This window comes from Hipposideros armiger, unplaced genomic scaffold (genome assembly GCF_001890085.2).
Source record: "Hipposideros armiger isolate ML-2016 unplaced genomic scaffold, ASM189008v1 scaffold_661, whole genome shotgun sequence".
Lineage (NCBI taxonomy): Eukaryota > Metazoa > Chordata > Mammalia > Chiroptera > Hipposideridae > Hipposideros > Hipposideros armiger.
In genome coordinates, this window is record NW_017732011.1 from 541,193 (window position 1) to 552,658 (window position 11,466).

An 11,466-nucleotide genomic window follows, 5' to 3' on the forward strand; every position below is an offset into this window, starting at 1 on the left:
ATAATAGTATTTATTCTTATCAAAATCTTATCATCTTCTTACCAAACTCTTATCTATTTTCAGGACATTTTCAAATGTCATCAACTTAAAGTATTCTCATCATCCAATCTCCTTGGTGTTTTCTGTACACCCTCTAATCTCTCTGTCTTAAAATAAAGTCATTTATGTTCAGCTTTTTACATCCTTCTAAACCCTGAACTGTATATGCAGAAACTGTATTCTACTTCTCTCTGTACTTTGCTGATTGCCTAGTCTAGTACCTGGCTCCAGGCAGCTGTACACAATATTTTCTTTTCATTAAATTGAATGATTCTAATTAAATCTATCTCCACTTTCAAATATGTGATGGTTCATTAACTAGGTTAAGAAATATAAGTAAATATATGCCACTGACCACTGAAAGTAGTGTCCTATGGTTGTTAAGAGCTCAGGCTTTGCAAGGAGGTATGGAGCTACTGCAGCGGGGAGCTTACATTTCTTTACCTACTGTGGCCGAGTTTGCATTTGGCTTAGCAGCCACAGGAGAATAAAATATTTCAAAAAGAACTTAAATAAAATAAAGTCTTAAGAGTTACTTAAAATACAAAAAAAAAAAAAAGAGCTCTGGCTTTGGAGTCAGGCAAAATAAATTTGAATCTTGCCTCTACCACTTGAATTACTTGAATATATTACTCAGTATTTCATTTCCTTAATTTTCTCATCAGTAAAATTGGAATAACATTTGTTCCTCTCTGAAAAGTTGGTTGTCAGATAATCCTGATAATATTAAGATGTTGTCTTAAATAAGATCATTCATATGAGCAGATCAGCACCGTGACACATAGCTACCGTATTTGCCGGCGTATAAGACGATTTTTTGGCCCTGAAAAATATGCCTCCAAGGGGGGGTCGTCTTATACGCCAGGTACACTTCAGATAGACTGCCCATAGTGCTTGCCCCGTGCCATAGTGGCCTCCCGATGCCCGCCCACTTCATTCCACATACCGTTCAAGCATCAGCAGCGCTGCTGGGTGTATGCTCGGCTGTTATGCGATTTTGCTGTTATGCGATTTTACCACACTCGCAAAATCGCACACAGCCGACCATATAACAAACTCTGTATTTTGAGTGGAAATGTTAGGGGGTCGTCTTATACGCCGGCAAATACGGTATTATTTTTACTGTATCAATTGCTAGGGATATGTCGGCATATAAACGGCAACTGCTATTCTCAGGCATCTTACAGTCTAGTTGAGAGGACAGAGAAGAAAACAGATATAGCGAAACCTTGGATTGTGAGTAACTTGGCTTGTGAGTGTTCTGCAAGACAAGCAAACATTTCTAATACATTTTAACTTGGTAAACAAGCCCTGTCTTGCCATACGAGTAGTTTGCTTCTGGAACGAATTATACTTGCAAACCAAGGTATTAGTGTAATTAGAATCCATTGTGATAAAGGGTGTGCTTTGGTGGTTTGCTGACAACAAACATCTTCCTTTCAACCATCCGCTTCATGTATGCTTTTCAATATAAGCTGATCATTAGGATCAGAAAAATTTCTGCTTTTCTGCCCAGCAATTTAACGACAGTCTATAGTTTCTAACTGAGGAACTATGTAGAGGTTCTGAATTTATATTAGCACTAAATGAGTGTAACATGTAACCCCATGGCCAGAGAAAACCATTTCCCCTAGCATTTTAATGTACTTTATGAGCAGGAAGAGCCACAAAAGTATTCCAGTCAGCAGTTCAAGAGTCAAACTTCTGTTAAAATATTCTTTAAATAAAGCAATCTGAAGGGAAGTGATAGTCATAGAAGCATAAGCAATTTCAAGCTTAGAGATGATTTTATCTATATCTCATCTTACAGATAATGAAACTCTGACCCTTAGAAAGAAATTGACTTGCCCAAAATCATACAGCTTACTGGTGGGAGAGGTGAGCCTCTGAGGACACCTTATACAGCTTTAAAAAATATCTTAACGTAATATCTACACCTTAAGATTTTAAGTAGCCTCATCTAACTTCTCACACAAAAATAATTTGTTTCAGGCACCCCTGATAGCCATTTATTATATGATTTATCACATACAATAAAAGGGAACTTACTACTTTTCTAAACCAGTTTCACTGTTAGACAGCTTTTAATGGCAAAAGTTACCTTTTACTTATTTAAGCTTTTCCCACCTCCACATACTTAGAAGAAACAAAAATAAAATAATTGCACTTCTGTTCAAAATGATACTGTGAGCCAAGCAAGAAAGGGAAATTTTCAGGTGTCAAAGATGAAGATTGAATACAAATCTGTAAAGTGAGTGGGGGTAGTAACCTCATTTCACATAGTACTCAAGCTCAAAGCCATTGTGGCTACAAGCATTTTAAAGTCCACGGAGTGACCAGAAGCATTCCAACTAGGGAGTTTCAAACTGGGCTTCCTTCATAAACCAGGAATCTGCAAGAGATGCTGTCTATCTATATCTATCTATCTATCTATCTATCTATCTATCTATCTATCTATCTATCTATCTATCTATCATCTATCTATCCATTTACCAGTACTAGAAAATGTAGCCAAACAGGCTAACATAATTACCTGCCCCTGTTTTGGATATAAAAATAATTATCTGAGGGACATTTCGAACCTCAAGCTTGTGCTGAATAAAGATATAGGGTGGAAATTCCACTAGCTATTCAATGCTGAGAACAATACAGAAAAATAAATTTGAAAATTTAAACAATGTTATGGACCAGTGAGCTCAGAAGGATGGGTAAAGCCAATTGCAAAACCGCTCTTCGGGGTGGAAGAGAATGACCACTAAAAAATAGTATTAGAGGCAAATATTTTACTGCATTGGAGGCCATACACAGTTATGAAATGTAGTCAGTGAATACAACAGATTAGTAAATTGAGGGACCAGATAATATGGTCTAATCTGACAGGAACTTTAAGTAAGCTTAAATGTTGAAAAATAAGCAAAAGAAGGAAGAGAATCTATAAATCAAAAACAAGATTTCAAACAGAGAATAGACTTCAGAATAAATTTGTGAATAAGCCAAACAGAAATTATAAGAGTGACAAATATAATTGTCAAAATAAAAACTAAATGGAGCAAAACAAAAACAGTCCTTGTTAATAACATTAGTAACAAAGATACTAAAACTTGAACAAACAATGAGAAAAATCCCTTCTAAGTAATTTCTGGATTATAAGAAATCACGCTGTCTTTAGGTCAAAAAGTATAGTACGTTCATAACTCAAAAGGCTCCAAACATTTAACAATAAAATTGTATATACTAGATAGAAATATTAGAGAGATATTATATGCTAGATAGAAAGATTAGATAGGTAGATAATAGATAGATGATAGATAGATAGATAGATAGATAGATAGATAGATAGATAGATAAAGACATAATAGAGAGAAAAAAAAACAAAGCAAGTAAGACACACAAGACACAACCAGAGTAATAAAAACAATTTATCTACGTATTTCAGTGGATCAGAGACAGAGATACAGGCAAAGTGCCTAGAAGTAGAAGAGCTATAAGGAATGCAGTGGTCTTGACTTAGAAGCAAATAGGCTTGGCTCCTGAATAGAAAAAGGGAATAAGACTGTTCCGTATACATAGGCAACTTGGAGCCAATCTTGGTACTTGGAACCAGAGATGAGGTGTGATAGTCTTTCTTTATCTAAGGTAAAGATAATGTAACAATAAATGTAATGTAACAATAAACTATGGTTGCCTGGAGCCACAGCTGACATGGAATCCTGAACTGGGGAGGTGAAGACAGAGGTACAGATACAGCCTTGACAATGGGAACTGAGTCAAACCACTTTGTGGCTGAATGTTCTGTAGGGTCCCTATATTCCTGCAGGGTTGGACCTGGGGAATGTTATGAATGTAGTTCTAGATTCATGAGCTGGAGGATGTAAGTAGAAACTGCTAGACAGTGAGAAGTGAGTAAAGAGGGATAGTAGAAAAATCATATAAAAATAAACCAACATTTTTCCTTAAACTGAAGCTGGAATCTAATTCCAAATGCATGAAATTATTTAATTCTCAGAAATACAGCAGTAAAATCAATCGGATTATTAATTTAGTCTATATGAAATTAATTTTACAGAGCATTTTGACTTTAAAATAAGCATGCTATTTTGTTCTACTACTTCATTTTTATTATAGTACATATTCAAAATGGAACTGATTAAACAAGAGGTTAAAAAAAATTGATGGGTGATAGTTTGAGAAGATCCCATATATGTCTAATCTGAGCTTCAGAAGAAGAGTAGGGAGAATACCAGTGAAGCCACATTTGAAAAGGTATTGAGATATTGGCTGATAATTTTTCAAAAGTGAAGAAAGACAAGAGTCATAAAGTTTAAAATACACAGTCATGGTCAAATAAGATCAATAAAAATGCAAATAAGACCAATAAAATGTAAATAAGTCAAAAGAAAAGTACAAAGTAGGTGTTCTGCTCCTGGTTTTGCCAGATTGAAATGAAGGTGTTAGCCAGAGCTCAGATTTATTCTGAGGTTGATTTTTTTCCCCCATGCTCAACAACTGTTATCAGACTTTGGTTTCTCATGGTTGTAGAGCTGAGAGCTTAGCTTGCTTTCTTGCTGGCTGTCAACTGAAGGTGGTTCTTGGCTCTTAGAGGCCTCATGCCACCTCTCTCTACAACATGGCGGTTTGCGGTTTCCAGATCAGCGCTGGGGACTCTTTCACTCTTCCACCCTCTTCTTTCAGGAAAGGCCCAGTCCCTTTTAAGGTTTCATCGTACTACATCAGACCCAGTCAGGGTAATATCCCTTTTGATTAACTCCAAGTTAACTGATTTGAGACTTTAATTAGAGCTGTAAAATTCTTTAACCTTTGCATATAACATAACCTAATTCTATAAGTGAAGTAATTACATACATAGTTCTTCCCACACTCAACTGGTGGTCTACACTCTTAAAAATAGTATTTCTGTACATTAATGACCAATTAGAAAATGTAATAGAAACCAAAAGTCACTATTCACTGTAGCTATAGAAAATGTGAAATGCTGTGGTTGTCAGAATTTTAAAATGCCCCCAATATTTTCCTACCCCAGTGTACATACCTAGACGATGAAAAGTATGGATTTTACTTCTGTGATTAGAGTAGATGGCACAGTGGATCCCATCTGGGTGGGCCTGACCTAATCCCAGGAGCCCTGTGAAAGTGTAATGTTTTCTCCAGCTGGTTGTAGAAGAGAAAGTTAGAGAATCACACTCTCGCTGTCCTGGAAGAACGCGCAAATGTTGTGAACTACCAATAGGGATGGGCTGAATTTAAGAGCTGTGAGCTCTCCCTAGCCAACAACTAGCAGGAAAATGAAACTTCACCCCTAGAACCCCAAGGAAATTAATTCTGCCAACAACCTGCATAATCTTGCAACAATCATAGGTGACTTGACTTAGGGAGTTAAAGCTAGAAGGGCCTTCAGATACTTGTAACAATCTGTTTGTTTAACAGATGACCAAACCAGGACCTGGAAATGTAAAGCCACCCACCACCAGCTGGTGAATGGGAGAGCCAGGCTACGCGTTTCACATTGTCTTGAGCTTTTACCAAGATTGTGGCATAAAACCTTATTTCCCCAATTATAAAACCAACAAGTAGGGATATACAATCTCTCATGGCACCTCTAGCTTAACATTTTAGGAGTTTTAAGGAGCAAAAACTGTATTTGACTTTTCTCTAACCCACTAAAGCAGCCTCCTTTTACTATCTAGATCTACAAAGCAGCATTTAGACTAGGTAGAGGACAAGAAGGGATGTGTAAAAGTAAACAAATAAGATTTGCGCTGTGTAAACAATTCCAGACGGGTCTCAGGAAAACAGCTTGGAAGAGCAGCGGTACAGAATCTCACCGCTGCATGAGGAACAGCGCTGGATAATGGGACAGGCTTTAGTCCCATGCACACTTTGCATTTTCTTTCACTCGGACGGAAGGCAAAGCTTCTGCCAGCCCAGCAGAAGGAAGCTCTGCCTCTGTTTACGTCTTAGTCCCCAAGGTAGGAGGCTAACTTTGGGGATGACAGATGAAATGCTTTGGTCTGTCATTTATACCACTGCACAGATGGCTCTCAGGCATCTGTATGATCTTTCTTGTGCTATTTACTGCTCCTTCATCCAGTCCCAGGAGACCAGGTGTGAAATTCAGCACTAAGCAGTTTTTGCTAGCTGTGAATTGAGTTGAGCCAAAGGGGCCATGTGCCTGGACTTTGGAATGTGAGATAATGTCATTACTTATGCCATGAAATTCAATTGCGTGTTAACCAAAGTCCTAAAATATACTCCAGGGAGAAATTTTGCTCTTTTTAAAGATGGTAGCACCAATTTCGGTTATCACTTAAGAAATATGATAATTTATATAACAATTTAATTTTCTGGGTATAAATATAGACATTTCAAAATTTATTTTTCTTATTTACTAATATAATTATTGCATACTATGTTTTAATTTGAATTCATTAGATATTTATTAACATCTTACTATGTATAAATGTTTCTTGAAGAACTTCTGAGGATGCAATGATAGATAAATTGCAGCTACTATTGTCAAGCAGCCCACAGTCTATGGGAAAGAATATGGCAAAAGTGGAAAAATTACATAAGAAATGCAGTAAGTGCCTTTTGGGAAAGTTAAAGAAGGAGAAATGATTAGTTGAGTGGGCTTAGGCATGGTTTCAGGATATGTTGGTATTTTGTTTGCTTAGCCTTAAAGGATAGAAAGAATTTCAACAGAAGTGGAATAGAGCATCATGCCACACCTATGAGAGTCATCTTGATGTGGGTAGGTATAAGTTGTATAATGCACAGAGTAAGAAAGAGCAAATAGGTCTATATAGCTGAAGCTGAATTCTTTTGCCTGCAGATTTGATCAGAGATTTATGTTTGTTTGTTTTTGACACTTATTGCCTGTGATCTATTAATCTTTGAAATGCAACTATCTCCTTCATTTCACAGAGAATAAAACCAAGGCACAGATAATGTTAACATAATACTGGGGCATCATGTGCCAGGAACAGTCCTAAGACACCTTCCAAATGTTCCCTCTTTTGTTCTAACCATCATAGGGTGAAACAACCCTATGAGGTAGTACTCCACTAGCTCCACTTTACTGCTAGGAAACTGAGATCAAAGAGGTTCAAAAACTTGTCTCAAGTTACATAACTCCTAAGCATATAGGCTGGATTTAAACCAGGTAAGATGACTCCACTGCCGTAATGTATAAATTACTTCTCTGAGCTCACATACATTTAAGAGTGTGAACTTGAGCGCTGATTTTCCCAGTCTATATTCGGTGTTTTCTACTTACCACTTATGAGGAGAAAGGTGAAAAAATAAAATAGAAGTTTGAAATTAATTAGAAAATTAAATTTTTTGAGCAGAAAGAGGCTCAAAACTGATGTTCAGACTAGATTGGAAGACGAGTAAAGCTGTAAGAGAAGAAATTATTTGGAAGGCCATTGAGGAAGTCTAGGTGTATGCGGATGACATCTGTATTAGAGTTGTTCCGGAAGAACCACTGGCTTTGTTAAGCTATGGGTCAGGCTATGGTTAGGCTATGGGTGCCTGATTCCTGAAAGATCCTCAGGAAATTTGCTCTTTGTTCATCATGAGCCTCCTCAGGTTCAAGTTGCACATAAATCCAGGGATCTTCATGTGATGGGTTCTGTTGTGACACTTTCTGGGTATTCTAATATGCTTCTGCTGTTGGTTTTAAAGAGATTTTCAGGCAAGGTTTTGCTTCTGTGATGGCTAAGTGAACTCATAACAGACCTACTTCCCCGTAGAAAAAAACTGTAACTCTGCAAAAAAAAAAATAGACAAAAGTAACTACCTAAAGTATCTGGAGAGTAAACATTAGGAGAATAGAAATGTGGAAAAGGGGGACTGCACAGGGTAATTTCCTGTTATTTTAGCCTGAGAGCAGGTAGCATTTAGTTCCATGTCATTTGTAGACTTTCTGACTTGAAGAACCAGAGGACACAGTTCAGGGTAAATACTGCTTCTGAGTAATAAGTGTTGGTCCTTGGAAAAGACAGCCCCAAAGAGGAGGACCCTAAATCTGTGTATAAGCTTTGCTGAAATCTCTAGCTGATTCCTAAACCACACATGTGTGGGCAGACTCTAAGCAATCTCACTGAGGAAGGACAAAGTAAGACAAACAATAACTGGACTGAGATTTCAGCTGCTGCCTACAAGACAACATTTGCAATGTATGTCTAACCAAGTAATTGCCTACTAACCAAAATATGATCACTCTTTGGAGGAATAAAAATGACCTATTTTCAAGAGAAATGAGAATCAATGGAGTTCAACCCTGAGATGGCCCAAATGTTACAGTAAACAGATATGTACTTAAGTCAGTTAATTAACTACGCTTAATTAGATACAGGGAAATACACTCATAATAAATGAAAGGCTAGGCTTTTCAGAGGAGTAATGGAAGCTATAAAAAGCTACCAGTAGAAATTCCAGAACTAAATAGAGTATACTGTACCCTTTATCTTGTGGTGGGGATAAACCCCAAATGTGGTGGGGCCCAGAGAAGAGTAGACTTGAGAATTATGTTTTGAGAAATGCCCCGCACCCCCCCCCCCCGACTACAAAAACCTTTCTAAACCCACTCCAGCAATGGGGACAAAGTTTTTGCCAAATTTCAGTGGTTGAAGGAAGTCCTCTTAAAAATGTTTCCCTATGAAATACACTGGTGGAAATGTCACTATTAGAAAAGTAACTCTTTACAAAGCTGTTATCCTTTGCACTATGTTTTGAGAGCAAACCATATGCCACTGGAATTAGGTGCGCTACCATGGAGGTCAAGGCTGTAGAATGAAAAGAAGAATGATCCACTCTCCATTGCTGCCTGCCATCTCTCTTGTTCCTCACCTGGCACAAAATCCAAGCATGTGATCTTTAGGATAAGCTTATTGGCCTGTTTATCTCATACAATCATATACATCCCACTTGCAGGGATCATTTGAGAATACTTAAAATAGCACATAGTATTAGTAAGAAAGAGGTATAAATATTAATATGGGTTTCAGAAGTCATGCAGAGAAATAAAATAATAAATACTCCAAACACCTGTGATAGGATGGTTTTAAAATTGAATATTGTATTTTATCCTGACTAAAATTTAAAGATAGTCTTTGTATGTAATAATAAGTGATTGTTAATAAATAATGGCTTCTTAGTCATTAAAAGGTTAATTATGAAGATTGAAGCAATATGGAAAATGCTTCTGCTATGATTGACCAAGGCAAATTGCAAAATATTGGGCTGTCGGAAAAGTCATGGTGTATTTTTTCTATGTTTTTTATTGCAAAAATACGTCATGACTTTTCCAACAACCCAATGGTATGTATACTCTAAATATAACTTAATTAAAATAGTCTTTGTTAAGGTGAGATATAGAAAACTAAGAAAAAAAGCCAAAAGAGGAATTTTAAAACTGAGGGAACAAAATTGTGATACATTTTTCTTAATTTATGTAATATTATATTCATATAATAAACTTTAAAAGATGTTTGCCCTTCTGGCAACTGAGAATACAAGGAAAAGAGGATTAGATTTTACTTTGATCATTAAATGAATGGTAATCTCTATAGAAAAACAAAAAGCTATTAAAAACATAAGAGTTTTAGAACTGCTCCAGATTTGGAAAACCTCTGAGACTCAGCGTGTGGGTCTGCAGTTGTCCTGGTTTGCTCTGACGAAGCCCAAGGGGTTTGGGATCTCCGTCTAGCCCATCCCTTCAACCTACAGAAAACTAGAGGATAGCTCGAGGATGGGCATAGAATACATGAGTTGTCTTGTTATTTTATGATGCTAACAAGGCCTGAAAGTTTTGTTTTGTGTTTTCAAGACAGTCTTAAAAAATGACTCTCACCTCACAGGCCACTTTACCACAAAGGCAATTTAAATTACATTTCAATCAATAATGCAAATCAAGTGTTCCTTCAAGGCCCCAAGAGTACAAAAAGAACATTATAAATGATTTCCAGAGAAAAATTTTTCAGTTTTTGCAGGAAATGAGGAGATGGCCATTCCCATTCCATTCTCAGTAAATACGTGAGAGTCCTGAAGGCAGTGCCACACTCACAAGTCAATTGGTAATTTGACTGGCACAAGAGAGCCTGAGGGGCCCGAACAACAAAACTACTAAGACACTGGGACTCTATGATGTCTTTATGCTAATTTGATTCATATCTTATACACTACAGTTTTTTAAAGAATTTTTCTATGAATCCATCTCAGAGAGTTGCCTCTCTTCCTCCAATCCAACAATTTTTAGTTTACCATCTTCTTACGGCACCTATAAGATTCTAACTTCTGTTATTATTATATGAGGCAATTTGGAGAACATCACTGACTTTGGTAATAGGTAGATTCTTTTATGGAACACCAGTTGTCTGATCAGTATTTATCAACTAAGTTTTCTAAATTCTCAAATCCACATACTTCTCATTAATAAGACAGGTAATCATATCAGACTCATATGTTTTCATGAGGATTACATGAGACAGTATATGTACAGTGTTCAGTACAGGCCTGAACAAGAGTGAATGCTCAGTAAACTGTAGCTAGGAATTACTTTTCTCATCTCTTTTATTAAATTTCAGCTTTTTGAAAGTTAACTCCTTAAGGCTAATTCTTTTCTGTACTATAAAGTCAGAAATATGCTAACATGGTTTCTGTACAAGAACATTCCTGAATGATATGCATATATTATATGGTGACAGTGCTTGTTAATCATGGTCTCCCACATCTCATCAACCTGTCTCAGTCGGTTTGATCATAGAGGAGCTCTCGACCTTTCCTGTGGGTTCATTGGCTTGTTTGCTTCCTGCCTTTTGCTCTGGTACATCTGATACATGAGGCTGTGCATCTCCCAGGAAGTAACCCTCACTTTGTCTGCCACACAAGATCACAAGAAAGTGTGACTGAAGTTATTAAAAGGAAAGCTTTATATCTGTTCCAATTTCTTTCTTTTTTTAAAGAAGCCCATCATTAAAAACCTCTCATACTTTTATTATTAATAGCACCTAAATTATTTGTAATAACTTCACAACTGATCAGAAATCAGAAACATAAGCCATGACTCAATAGCCAAAAGCAGCTTGAATGGCTTCTGTTTTTCAGAAGTCAACTTTATTTGACCCAAGTGAAGATGTTTACTTCCTCAATTCTCTCTATAATACTTTCAGAGCTTTCTAATAATTACTTTGATTATCCAACAACATCAATTTCCTTTTATAACTCTTATAATCATATGTAAGGATGCTTCCTATATTGGGTGAATTCTAAACTTAAATATATATATATATATATATATATATATATATATATATATATATATATATTTGTGTTTTCCAAATACCATTACAACTGCTTAATTAGATCCACTTCTCTTTATTTTTATTCTCCCTATCAGAAGGACCT